Source organism: Sorex fumeus, unplaced genomic scaffold (assembly GCF_029834395.1).
Source record: "Sorex fumeus unplaced genomic scaffold, SorFum_2.1 ptg000073l, whole genome shotgun sequence".
Classification (NCBI taxonomy): domain Eukaryota; kingdom Metazoa; phylum Chordata; class Mammalia; order Eulipotyphla; family Soricidae; genus Sorex; species Sorex fumeus.
The window spans coordinates 17,727,916-17,741,426 of record NW_026606130.1 but is presented as its reverse complement, the minus strand read 5'-3'; positions in this window follow the sequence as shown (position 1 = coordinate 17,741,426).

The window sequence follows — 13,511 nt, the reverse complement described above, 5'->3', positions numbered from 1 at the left end:
ATTCAGCTTTTTGTGGATGAAGTGTCCTGTATATATCTACTAAGTCCCTTTCTTCCATTGTTTCCCTCAAATGAAGTATGTCCTTGCTCAGCTTGAGTCTGGTTGATCTATCAAGAGGTGACAAAGCAGTGTTGAAGTCTCCCACTAGTATTGTGTTGCTATTGATGTCTTTTTCCAAATCTATGAGTAGTTGTTTTAAGTACTTTGCTGGTCTCTCATTAGGTGCATATACATTTATTATTGTAAGTTCTTCCTGTTGTACAGATCCTCTGATCAATAAGAAATGGCCTTCACTGTCTCTTATGACCTTCCTCACTCTGAAATCGATGTGGTCTGATATAAGGATGGCTACCCCAGCTTTTTTATGGGAGCTGTTTGCCTGTAGGATTGTTTTCCAGCCTTTGACTCTGAGTCTGTGTTTGCTTTGACTATTGAGATGCGTTTCTTGCAGGCAGCAGAATATTGGGTTCAATTTTCTAATCCATCCTGCCACTCTATGTCTTTTAATTGGTGCGTTTAGCCCATTGACATTGGGAGAGATTATTGTTATGGGATTTTGTCCCATTGTTCTGTTAAAATTTGGTGTATTTGAGGGGCCTTTCTTGCCTTAAAGTAGCCCATTTAGTTGTTCTTGTAACCATGGTTTTGAGTCTATGAAGTTCCTGAGCTGTTGTTTGTCTGTGAAACTGTGTGTTGTTCTTTCTATTATGAATGAGAGTCTTGCTGGGAAAAGTATTTTTGGGGAGGCATTTATTTCATTGAGTTTTTTTACTATGTCCCACCACTGTTTTCGGGCCATGAGGGTTTCATCAGAAAAATCAGCTGTGAATTTTAAGGATGCTCCTTTGTAAGAGATTTCTTTCTTCGATCTTGCTGCTTTCAGAATTTTGTCTCTGTCTAAGGTTTTGGTCATTTTGATCAGAATGTGTCTTGGGGTATTTTTATTCAGATTTCTTCTAGCTGGTACCTTTCGGGCCTCCTGAATGTGGTCACAAGTTTTCATTAGCTCTGGAAATGTTGTAGCAATGATCTCTTTGACAGTTTCTTCTTCATCGAGGTTTTCTTCCTGTCCCTCTGGGACTCCAATAATTCTTATGTTACCCCTCTTGGCTTCATCACGATCTTCTCTTGCCATCTGTACCCGAATTGGGAGTCTCTTTTCCATTTTCTGCTCTTTTCTGGAGAGTCTCTGAACTTCATCTTCGAGCTCACTGATTCTGTTCTCAGCCGCTCTTACTCTGCTGCTGAGGCCTTCCACTGAGCTTTTCAATTCGCCTACGAGATTTTTCAGGTCTGACATTTCTGATTGCATTTTCCTCATTTCTGCCTTCAGATCCTCTTGTCTTCTATTGGCATTGGTTTCCATTGTTTCTTTTAATTCCCTAAGCATCCTAAGTAGCTCCCTTCTGAATTCCTTGTCAGAGAGGTTGTCTAACACTACAGTACTGTTGGTGTCATCTGGGCTAGACTCTTCAATATGAAAGTTTGGTGGGCTTTTGCGTTGCTTTACCATTGTGAGAGGTGTGGTTTAGTCCTTCACGTTCACTGTTACTATTCTGCTTGATATGCAGTGTGAGTTAAGATAGGCTTATGAGTTATTGGCTACTGTGTTTCTAGTGGCTGAGCTAAAATAGAGAAGTTTCCATCTAAGAAGTTAGCTTATGGTTCCTATGGCATATGTAGTGGGAAAATATTTCGCGGCCGCTAATGCGGCCGCGGCTCCGGAAAGAGTCCCTGGCACTGGGCGAGGAGTTGGGAATGTCTCCTGTTTGGAATTGGAGCCGTTCAGCTTTGTTGCCCAGAGCTGGGCCTCTGTGCCCATCCCACGCAGATCAGGGGTTGAAAACCGGCTGTCTAGGGGCTGTTTCTAGCGGCGCGTGCCCAGAGAGGGACCCAGGCCCTTGGGGGCGGGCTGTACCTGTTGGAATTGGAGCCGTTCAGCTTTGTTGCCCAGAGCTGGGCCTCTGTGCCCATCCCACGCAGATCAGGGGTTGAAAACCGGCTGTCTAGGGGCTGTTTCTAGCTGCGCGTGCCCAGAGAGGGACCCAGGCCCTTGGGGGCGGGCTGTCTCCAATAACATTTTTGACAACCCAAAGCATCTCTTAAAACTAGTTTATGCAGTTTTTGACCAAATGTCAGAATTATCCCCCACCATATTACATGTGTGTGCTATGCCGCTTAGATTTTTATAATATATTGCATGTTCTCTTTATATTTTACATACCAAGTATTCGTTGAAGAATATATTACCTTTTTACTTCTTTCCAAGGCTGCATAAGCAAAAATGCCCTGTTAGAAAAGCCTAGCTGGGCATACAGTCACACTCACTTATCTTGGTCTTTTGGCCTGAGGATAAGTCTTAGGTAACTTTTGGGTTATTCATTCCTGTTCATTTTTGTTGTAAAATTACTTTTGCTTTTGCATCTATGAGAAAAGACAAAATTATGCAATTTTTCATGACATGATGGAACTAGAAGATATATCTGATACACTGAGAGAAGTGTATCAGAAGGAGGGGGATAGATACAGAATAAACTCTCTCGTATGTGAAATTTACAGACACACAGTAAGGGATCAACAAATAGCCAAAGGTAATAGAACTGAAGTTGGTCCACAGAACTAAATTGAGTGTGGATGGTAAATAAGAGAATTTGAGCAAGAAGGGTCTTGGTGGAGGGAAGTGGGTACACTAGTGGCGCATGCAGTGTTGGAATGAGGTATGCATGAAAATATCATTAGCAGTATTATTAATCACAGTACTGCAATATTGTTACTGTGTCTGGCATATCGAATACGTCACGGGGAACTTGCCAGGCTCTGCCGTGCAGGCAAGATATAGATTTTAATTAATTTTATATTTTTAATGTTTATAACTTTTGTAGTAAAAGACAGCAAAGTAAATAGAAATAAGACACTGTACAGTCTATTTGCTCTGGTTTTTATTTTCAAGGTAGAATGGGTATGTGTCTCACATTCTGTTCATAAGATTTACTGTTTAATCCCTCCCATCATTTTGCCATAGTGATGTAAGATAGTTTTTACTGAACAAAACTACCTAAAATGATTTGAGGAAAGAGAAAGAGAGGAAATATGTGTTTGAAAGAGAATATGGGCTTCTCCAGAGTGGAAAAAACACAAGCAACGATACAAATAGACAAGCAAGATAGATACATGTTCAAGGGAGAACATGGACTTGAAGAGCAGAGCAGGCTTCTCCTCATCAATTTTTAATCCACAAACATACACAATAATCCTAGGAAGTCTTCATCACTTTCTTTCTCTTCTTACTATTAGTACACCAGATAAATTGTGGTAAGACTTGTGAGGTTCCATTGGAAAAGTTCTTATCCTCTACCTAAGAAGAAATATCCTTGAATATGCCCTCTAACAGTCCAGGACGTGAGACCCCTTCATTTAGATTTTCTAGGAAACAGTAGTAGAAATTAGAGACTAAGTTTCAAAACTCTTGTTATATCCTGTTTTATATTTACCAAAGGAGCAGACACACCATGACACTTCTCATCAGTAGGCTCAATAGAAGTGATAGAATCCAGGAGTAGAATTTGATGTTTTCTGGTCTGTGTAATTTTCAAAGACAAATTTTTATAAGGAGGATACTCGTTTGAAATAATAAATGTAAGCATCTACTATTATTTTTGTAATCAATCCTTCAATTTCTAATCACTATAAAAATCCTGGAGTGGGAAAGATCATATGTACCTCTGAAAAGAATGATGTGATATAGCAGTATATGATCACTAGCTTTAATTCTAAGAAAGAATTACTAACCAGAAAATATTTTGTTTACTTTCCAGAAAAATATAGGAAGGGAGAAAGGGTGCACAGGGAAAAGGGATAAAAGGGAGAGAGAAAGACTGAGGGGGTTAATGTGTCCAACACTAGGACCATTATGACTGTTGGCCACTCAGTTTGTAAAGACATTCAATTTGGCGTGCATATAGAGATATCACCCCATTTCTTCTAAGGGGACCTCTTAGTCCCCCTAGAACAAATCAAGAAAGAATGTATGACTGAAACCCAATCATGAAGAACTTTGTATCGCACTGTGATTCAATTTAAGAAAGAGTGTCTCACTAGCCTCACTGAAGCATGCAGTGGAAGTTGAAGCTTCATTGTTGAGCACACTAGTCACTCAAATTGGTTTGCTAGGATCTTTGAATAGATTTTATCTACAAAATATCACGTGCACAACATGATACAGGAACAACAAACTTCTTGTAGGAAGGAAACAGAAAATCTATGCATACTTATTTAGATCACATCCTTTTTCATTTCTTTTTTTGTGTATATTTTGTGATGAGTGGTATATACCACTAATAAATGTGCATGTCTTTTTCTTTTCTTATATTTATTTATTGAATCACTGTGGGAAAAGATACAAAGCTTTCAAGATTAAGTTTAGGTCATACAATGATAAAACACCTTTCCCTTCACCAGTACTTATTTTTCACCACCAAGAACCCTAATATACCCGCCTCCCAGCCCTTCCAATGCCTGTGAGGCAGATTATTTCTACTTAACTCTCTCTCTACTTTGATTACATTCATTATTTCGACAAAAGATGAACCATTATTGTTTAGAATTCCCCTCCAAAATCAGAATTGTTGAAAAGGCATTGTGAAATAATTTGTTTTCTATAGCTGGTTATGAGAACCATATGATGTTGCACGGCCGCAATAGTGGCCACGTGATTTTGGATTTCTGATATTTTACTAGGTAAGTCTGGAGGGATTTCTGCCAAGAGCCAAATAATTATGAGATTGGTTTCTGTGTGTCTGGTGTTATGGCTATGTCAGAAAGCCGCTCGTGGGGGGCAACTCGTGACCTCCGTAGGTCTTAAAGGAGGAGCCGGTACCACCCCCTACCCGTGAAACTGCAGTTGCCCCATCACCGCCACCGCCGGCTCATACATGGCTTTCCTATAAGCTCTGAGACAGTAGCCACCTTGCTTTCGGGGAGGGGGTGGGGGCCGGGAAAGGCGGAAGGGAGAAACACCCTTTCCCTACCGGGGAGGCGTGGCGCCATAGTTTAACAAATAGTCCATTCACATTTTTGCCACAAGCTGCCAGGCTCTGGATTAAGTCCTTTTGCCCCTGGAGCCATGGCCATGCCAGAGAGCCTCTCGTGGGGGGCAACTTGAGACCTCAGTAGGGCGTGAAGGACCTAAATGTGCATGTCTTGAAGGTAAGTGTTGATAATATCTTATTACTGGTACATTATTATTATTTTACTAGTTCTTCTAAAACAAACAACTTGAGTAGTTAGAAAAAACAAATTATAGGGGGTATTGTGCCACCAACAGATCAACCTGTACCTGTAGGGAGAATACATCAGCAATTTGATGATGCCTTCAGGCTTCCTGATACCCCAAAATTGCTGCTGTGCCTTTGGCCAGACACCAACAACTTTGGAACAAGTTTACCAAGAAATTAAACAACCAAAAGTTAGGTATGTGGGAGCCAACACCCACAAACCACCTTCGGCTCAGTTATACAAGCTCATTTATTGGCCTTATTTCAGAGACCCGTAAATAAATCTCGAAAGAGATTAAAAGCCACAGTTAATTTAGGACCCACGTATGGCTGAACAGACTGGATTAAATCGGAGGGGGGCGGTTTGGCCTGGTGGTTCACCAAGCAGAACGCCCAGCAGCCACTTGCTTCCACAAACCAAAATCACCGCCATAGCCCCAGCCTAACTCCACTATCTCAGGACGGACCTCTCTAAGATATAATCTGATGAAAATCCTGGTATGCAGGTTTTGTGATGGAAATTTTCAGGCTTTCTCACAGTTGAGATGGGCTACCTCCCCCCAATCCCAATACACATGGAAGCACTGGCAATCGCCCCAACGAACCAACTCCAGCACCACACTGTGAGCTCCACTACTGACCTTGCTTCAGAGACCCCTAAATAAATCTCAAAAGAGATCAAAAGGCACAGTTAAGCTTGTTCCCATGTATGGTTGAACAGACCATGGTAAATTGGAGGGGACAGGTTGCCTTCTGCTCACCAAAGCAGAGTCCCTGGCAGTCACTTGCTTTTACAATCAATCCAAAATCGTCACCATATTCCCAGCCTGACTCCACTGTCTGAAGATGGATCTCAACAAGATATTATCTGCTGAAAATTTCATAATGTGGATCTTAGCACACCAACAGCCCTGATTCAGAGACACAGAGGCAAGTCCCAGAAGACCCCACAGCACCAGAGATCTCTCCAGGCCCCATACCAAACCAGTGTCACCGGGGCACCCCAGATGGAGGAGATGCGTCTCCCTGCCTACTCGAGATGGAATCCCGGCGACCAAGATCTTCCACAAGCAAGGCCCAGGTATGCGGGTTCAGGAATAAATCTCCAGGCCGCATGGTGGCAGAGGACCTGGGCTGTCCCTCCCCGGGTCCCCTCTGGCCAAGAAGACTGGCTGTCACGCCTACAATTTGCCTCCGGGCACCATCTTAGTGCACCAACAGCCCTGTCCCAAAGACTCCCAATTGAATCCCAAAATGGATTAGTGCCATACAGAGATGTTTCTGAAACCCAACCATTTACAATCTAAAAAATTACATTTACAATTGTGGCCACGCGAGTTCTCGTGATATTCAAAATGAGCAACGGAAAATAAATTATCGAGCGTCTGCCCCTGGCAGGTAGGCTTGAATGGTGATGGGGAAATTTGAGCAAAACATGATGCTAAAAATTAGAGAGAAAGTATTGGAGAAATTGTCTGCCATAGAAGCAGGGTAAGAACTGGGATGTGAGGAAGGGGGGGATACAGGGGACACCAGCGGTGGAAAATGTGCAGTGGTGGAGGGATAGGTGTTCTATCATTGTACGGCTGAATCTCAAACATGGAAGCTTTGTAATTCTATCTCATGGTGATACAATAAAATAAAAAAGTAATGTGGAGTTCATGCCGAATTCAATCAGCTTAGTCAATGGCTGTACTCCTAGATTATTAAAATAGCAGTACTCCTAGATTATTAAAAAAAATAAAGACAAATTATATGTATTCTCTCATAGATCTGGAGGCTAGAAGCCTAAAATAATGCCATGATCCTTCTGAGACCTCTAAAAGCAGTTTCCTTTCTTGACTCCTTCTTGCCTTTTGTTACTCTGGTAGTTTAATGAATTTTATGAAGTCTACAGTAATATTCAACTTAAGTTCCACCCAAACAATTACAGTATCATCTCAAGATGCATCCGCAAAGACGCTGTTTCAAAGTGATACCACTTTCAGAGGTTCAGGGTAAATCTGAATCTTGAGGATTGTGTAAGGAAAAATGATAATAAATGATTACAGTAAATGTTATACTGGGCAGCTTTATTGGAGTAAACTTTGAATTGCCAGAAAGTCTCAAGGGAAATAGAAAAGTCTAGCAAAAGAACACTCCACTAAGAAATCATTATCCAGTTGAATGGCCATGTAAACTTAATTCAAAAACTCTCAGATTGAGGGTAATTCTGTATGTCAACATGACTTTACTAAGCCACACCCTTTATTTTATTATTTTATTATTTTATTGAATCACCATGAGATACATTTACAGACTTATAAACTTATGAATCTGTTTCTGTCAAACAATGTTCATCCCTCCACCAGTGCCCATTCTCCACCACCAATGTTCCCAGTATCCCTCCCCCACCCCCACCCCTTCCCACCCCCTGCCTCTGTGGCAGGCACATTCACTCTTACTTTCTCTGTTCTTTGGGGGTCACACCCTTTCTTTCTATCTCCAGGAATCCTTTTATGGAGAAGTGGAAGTACATAGAACTTGCAATTGACTCAATAATTTCCTGGAAGGAAGCAGCTAAAGAAAAAGAGACCAAAGAATCTTGAATAAGTAGTCATCCCTTATCGTCTTTTAGTGCATTATTTATAACAGTATTAGCCTTAGAAAACAAATACATCACCTTGTCTTTGTTAAAGAGTATAGTGTATTAAAATTTAAGAGTTTTGTGTAAGTGGGTCTTCTTGTCAATTTATCCATATCCATCTAGAGGTTTCAAACTTTACCTGACAGCTAACACATCCCACTTTAGTTTTCAGATAATGGAGGGCAAGATAATTAAATATTTAAGACCAAAGTTTAGATTCACAGAGATGTAGTTTTAAATATTCATTCTGCCATTTCAAAGGGACTTGCAAAGCTGTGTGTAAGAACCTAATCTGTCTGAATCCCAATTATCTCACCATAAAAGTTACATTCTAAATCCTATTACACAGAGTTGGTTGATGAGGATGGCATTATATAATATAAAGGGTGTAAATAAATACACACCCCAAAAATAATAAGTGTTGGAACTGGAGCAATAGTGCAGCGGGTATGATGCTTGCCTTGCAAGTGGCAGATCCATGCTCATTCCCCAATGTGCTATACACTCCCCAAGCACCACAAGGAGTAATTTCTGAGTACAGATCTAGAAGTTATCCCTGAGCATCACCGGGTGTGACCCAGAAACCAAAAATAGAAAAAATAAAATAATAAGGTCTCAAAAAATATAAGATATAGCTATGAAATTTGGTCTTTTCTCACCAGTTTCAAATCCTGTGCCACCTTCAGAGGATCCTATAAACAACCTTTCTGACTTTGCTATTATACAATTTAGCCATAATTTAATCATTCATTGCACTTGCCTTATAATCACTAGTGATATTTATATTTTAAAATATACATCCTCCATTAAAAGATGAGTAAGGTAATATTCTGTTCTCAGCATGTATCTTCTTCAGAGTGCTGTGCTAACTTAAAGATGTTTATCATCATTACTATTGAAAGTTTTCCATGAGATGTTCATACAGTCACACACCTAATTTTTGACTGTTTAATAATACTAGGTACTGTTATGACACCTGATCCTATGGAGTTTGCATTCTCCAAAATGACAGTTGAACTCTGGGAGACCTTGTGGTCATATATTCTGCCGTGTTCTCCAGATATTTCATACAGAGCAGACTAGACTTTTCCCCCACACCAGCAGGGAAGTGATAAAGCTTCAGAGTACATGCACCTATTTGTCACTGTACCTAGGAATGGTAAGAAATGTATTATATGCTTAGCCCCCTTGCACTTTACAAAACTCTTATATACACACTGCCTCATTAAATCTTTCAAGGCATCTTGTTGGATATGTATTATTTTGTTATTTTCACTTTATAGTTCAGAATAATGAAACTTAGAGAACTCTAAAACTTTGTTCACTGTCACATGACCTAGTAAAAGTGAGGAAGTCAAGCTTTATTATTCCAAATACCATTCACATCTCGTTGGTGAAAATAGTATGTGACCCTAACACATGCATATTGAGAAAGTGAATGATCATAATCTTCGTGTGAGGGGGAAAGGATGTTGGTTGAAGGGTTTCTAAAAATGAAAGGATCATATGTGCATTACAATTAGTACAATTATTGATAGTTTAACAGCTCTGAACTTTACCAACTCAACAGTCAAGAAATGAGCAACATACCTAAAGGCTTTCTAGTTGATTACTCCAGTCGAAAGAAAAATAACTCATTTTTAAAATCCTATCCCAGAACCCACAATACCTGATTCAGTCAAGGCTTACTCTCACTCTTCAGAGATTTTACTATATCAAAGTTCATGCTCTCAATCACATGGCACATAGAATGGCTGTTAATTCTATATACTAATTAAGAAATAATCAGTCACATTCTATAGAGACTGGAATAGATTGGGGGTAGATTTGTAGAAGCAGCTGGCAGTAGAACCACTCTTGGTGTCCAGATATCACAGAGGTGAATTTTGGTCATTGATTTTTCCTCTACTAAAGCAGTACATTGTGGGGTTCTGGGGTATTGTGAAGAGAGAAGGCTACTGCAGTCCATAGGTTCTTACCATAGCATTGATGTGCCCTTCAGATTCCCAATTGTTTTCTTATCTCCCCTCTGGTGCCAGTTGCACTCATGGAGTTATTTTCAGCATAGATGTAAGAATATGAATGTTGAAACCATATCTTGAGGTCTAACTGGACCCTTTCTGTAGACATAGTTCCTGCCATTCTCCTGGAATACTCAATTCTGACAATTTTATTCAAATATTTCATTTAGAAGCATTTAAAAATAACAACTTTCTGGGTTTGTTCTCGCATGATCTCATGCTTTACCCAAATACTTATTTTAAACTATTTATTCATTTTTATGAAGTTGTTCATGATGATTTGTTACATTCAATATTACAACATCAATCCCACCGTTATTGTAACTTCTCATTACCATTATTTCCAATTTACCGACCACCACTCAAGCCTGCCCCAAGAATAGGCACTAAATAACTTATTTTATATTCCTTGTTATGAACAATTAGCTAAAAATGAATAAAAAATATTTCCTTATAAGGATGTAAAGATTGTTGTATCTCACCATAGAGCCAGTAAGCCCTTGTAAAAGAGATTACTAACATGTTACACATTAAGCCTTGTTCGTTAATATTTTCTTAATAGAAATCGGTTGCTTTCTACTTTACATCCCATCAAATGTGGCATGCTACTCCTGGTATATCAGTGGTGTAGAGTTTGAGATGCTGTGCGGCCACAAATGCAGCTGTGCTCTCCAGAAATTCTAAGATTTTGAATGGGGTGATACAGCTGGAATTAAATTTTTAACTGGATTGAAACTTTGGGGTCTGGAAGCATCCCTGCAGCTTGTTGATCTCTTTCAAGATTTATTTATGAGTCTCTGGATCATAAATCACCGTGAGTTACACAATTACAAAGTTGTTCATGATTGAGTTTTGGTCATATAATTTCAATACCTATCTATCCCTTCAGCAGTGAACATTTCCCACTATCAATGATGCAGTTTCCTTCTTGTCCCCCACCAAGCCTGACTCTGTGGCAGACACTTTTCTTCTCTCTCTCTCTCTTTGTCTCTCTCTTCTTTTTTATTTTGAGGCACTGTGGTTTGCAATACTGTTACTGAAAATTTATCATGTATATTAGTTTACCTCCTTTCAGCACTCAGATCTTGTCCAAAGTAATCATTTCTAATTATCATTGTCATAGTGGACCCTTGTCTGTCCTAACTGAACTTCCTCCCAACTTTTGCAAGCTTCCTACCAACCATCCTGAAAAAGACCAGTTTATGTCTTTGGGTATTATTCTCCTATTATGTGTTATATTTCCTGCCAGTGGGTGGGACCAATCTGTGTCTGTCTCTCTCCCTCTGATTCATTCCACTAAGCATGATATTCTCCATGCCCATCCAGCCACACACTTCTCTCTTGCTGATATTAGGGAAGTAAGTGGATCTTAATTAGGAGCCTGACTGAAGAAGAGTTTCCCTCCTTGTTGAGACTCAGGGTGTGGCCTGAGAACTCCTACTCCCAGCTGCTGGGGCTCTATAGTCAGCCCTGTGGGAGATCACTGAGAAAAAGAAGAGGGTTTGGGGGAATCAGACACATGGTGAGGGGAAGGAGGGACTATTCTTTCTCTACAGAAAGCATAAGCTCAATGGCCAAGACGCTGTTGTTGAAGCCCTCTTCTGTTGATATTTGCATGAGTTTTAAATCTATATACTTGCTAGTTATATATCACAAGTTGGCATGGCATAGGCTGCAGACTTCTCAAGGAATCAGTTTGTTTATATTTGACAGAGCTGGGAGATAGAATGGGATCTGGGAGAATGCTTATATTTTTAGGAAATCTTGAATGTGTTGTCAGTTCAGGGTCACAGTATTGGATTCTACTGACTTTCCTTCTCAATCGTCCTCTTTATTCCAGATACCTTTATCCACATACTGTTGCACTGTATGTGAATCTCCCCCGTGTTCCTTGCCCTGCCATGTAGATTATTTGTATTCCTTCATCAACTCTGCACATGTATCATATGTCTCGGTTCTGAAGTGGGCTTCTGGGGACTATTTGAAGGAATATAGAATAGATTTGCTTTCCAAGAGGATTATGAGGGGTGGTAGTGTATGTGGAGAAAGAAAACAGATACCATGAATAGAAGTAGCTAAGAATCAGGTTTTCATGTCTCTGGATTTGACGTTGTCTAAACTGGATGCTAGAAAGTGCTTTCTTCTGTGACTCAGTACCCCCTAGAAGTCATAGGTGTCACAATCTCTTAGTAACTGCTGCTCAGGACCTAGAATCATGCTACCTACCTCAATATTTATGCCCTATATTCTTTGTGGAAGATGTCTGAGTGCATGGTGTGAGTTTTTGTGTATGTAAAAAATGCATAAATATTTACTTATTGTAATATAATATAATATAATATAAATATAAATATTCAGCTCCTGGGAGAGAACAAGACAGAGTCTCCTACCCTATGCATGACTGTCTCCACCAGGGCCCAACAGCTGAAGACCACCGAGGCCCAGCCAAGGCCTTGCTGGGAGCACTCTCCACACACTTGGATGAGCCTCACGCATAAAAGAACTGACAGAGGAACCCAGGTGTGTGGGACCCGGGGCTGAGATCTCCAAGCCTGCACAGTTTGGGACTGGACCTGCCAGTAACTAGACAGTTACACCCACCAACTGCCGTGTAACTCCAACAACGGCCAGGATCCAGAGATCATCACACTCAGCTCCTGGGAGAGAACAAGACAGAGTCTCCTACCCTATGCCTGACTGTCTCCACCAGGGCCCAACAGCTGAAGACCACCGAGGCCCAGCCAAGGCCTTGCTGGGAGCACTCTCCACACACTTGGATGAGCCTCACGCATAAAAGAACTGACAGAGGAACCCAGGTGTGTGGGACCCGGGGCTGAGATCTCCAAGCCTGTACAGTTTGGGACTGGACCTGCCAGTAACTAGACAGTTACACCCACCAACTACCGTGTAACTCCAACAACGGCCAGGATCCAGAGATCATCACACTCAGCTCCCGGAAGCACGCGGCCGCGAATGCTTATCTTATCATCTCATTCCTAATTCGGTCAAACTGGCAGGCTACCAAATGTAACATGCCCACATGGCAGAGTCTGACAAACTCCCCGTGGTATACCCAATATGCCAAATACCAGTAACAATGATGGGTCTCATTCTCCTAACCCTGAAAAAGCCTTGAATATGGCACTTTAAAAAAAAAATCTCAGGGCTAGGACGAAGAAGACATTACTGGCACCTGCTCGAGGCAATCGACGAACAACAGGGTGGTCGTGATCGTGATATATGTATGTGTGTCAGAGGACATAAGTATGTGTCTATGTGTGTGCATGCATGTATGTGTGAACTGTAAACTGCTCATTTGGGGGCTTTAGAGCTGGAGCGATAGCACAGCGGGTAGGGCGTTCGCCTTACAAGCGGCCAACATGGCCGACCCGAGTTCGATTCCTCCGCCCCTCTTGGAGAGCCCGGCAAGCTACCGAGAGTATTCGGTATGCCAGACACAGTAACAACAAAGTCTCCAATGGAGACGATACTGGGCCCGCTCGAGCAAATCGACGATCAATGGGAGGGCCTTTACTTTTACTTACTTAGAGTTTCTAAATACTTGGGACATTGTCTTAGATACTGGGTAAA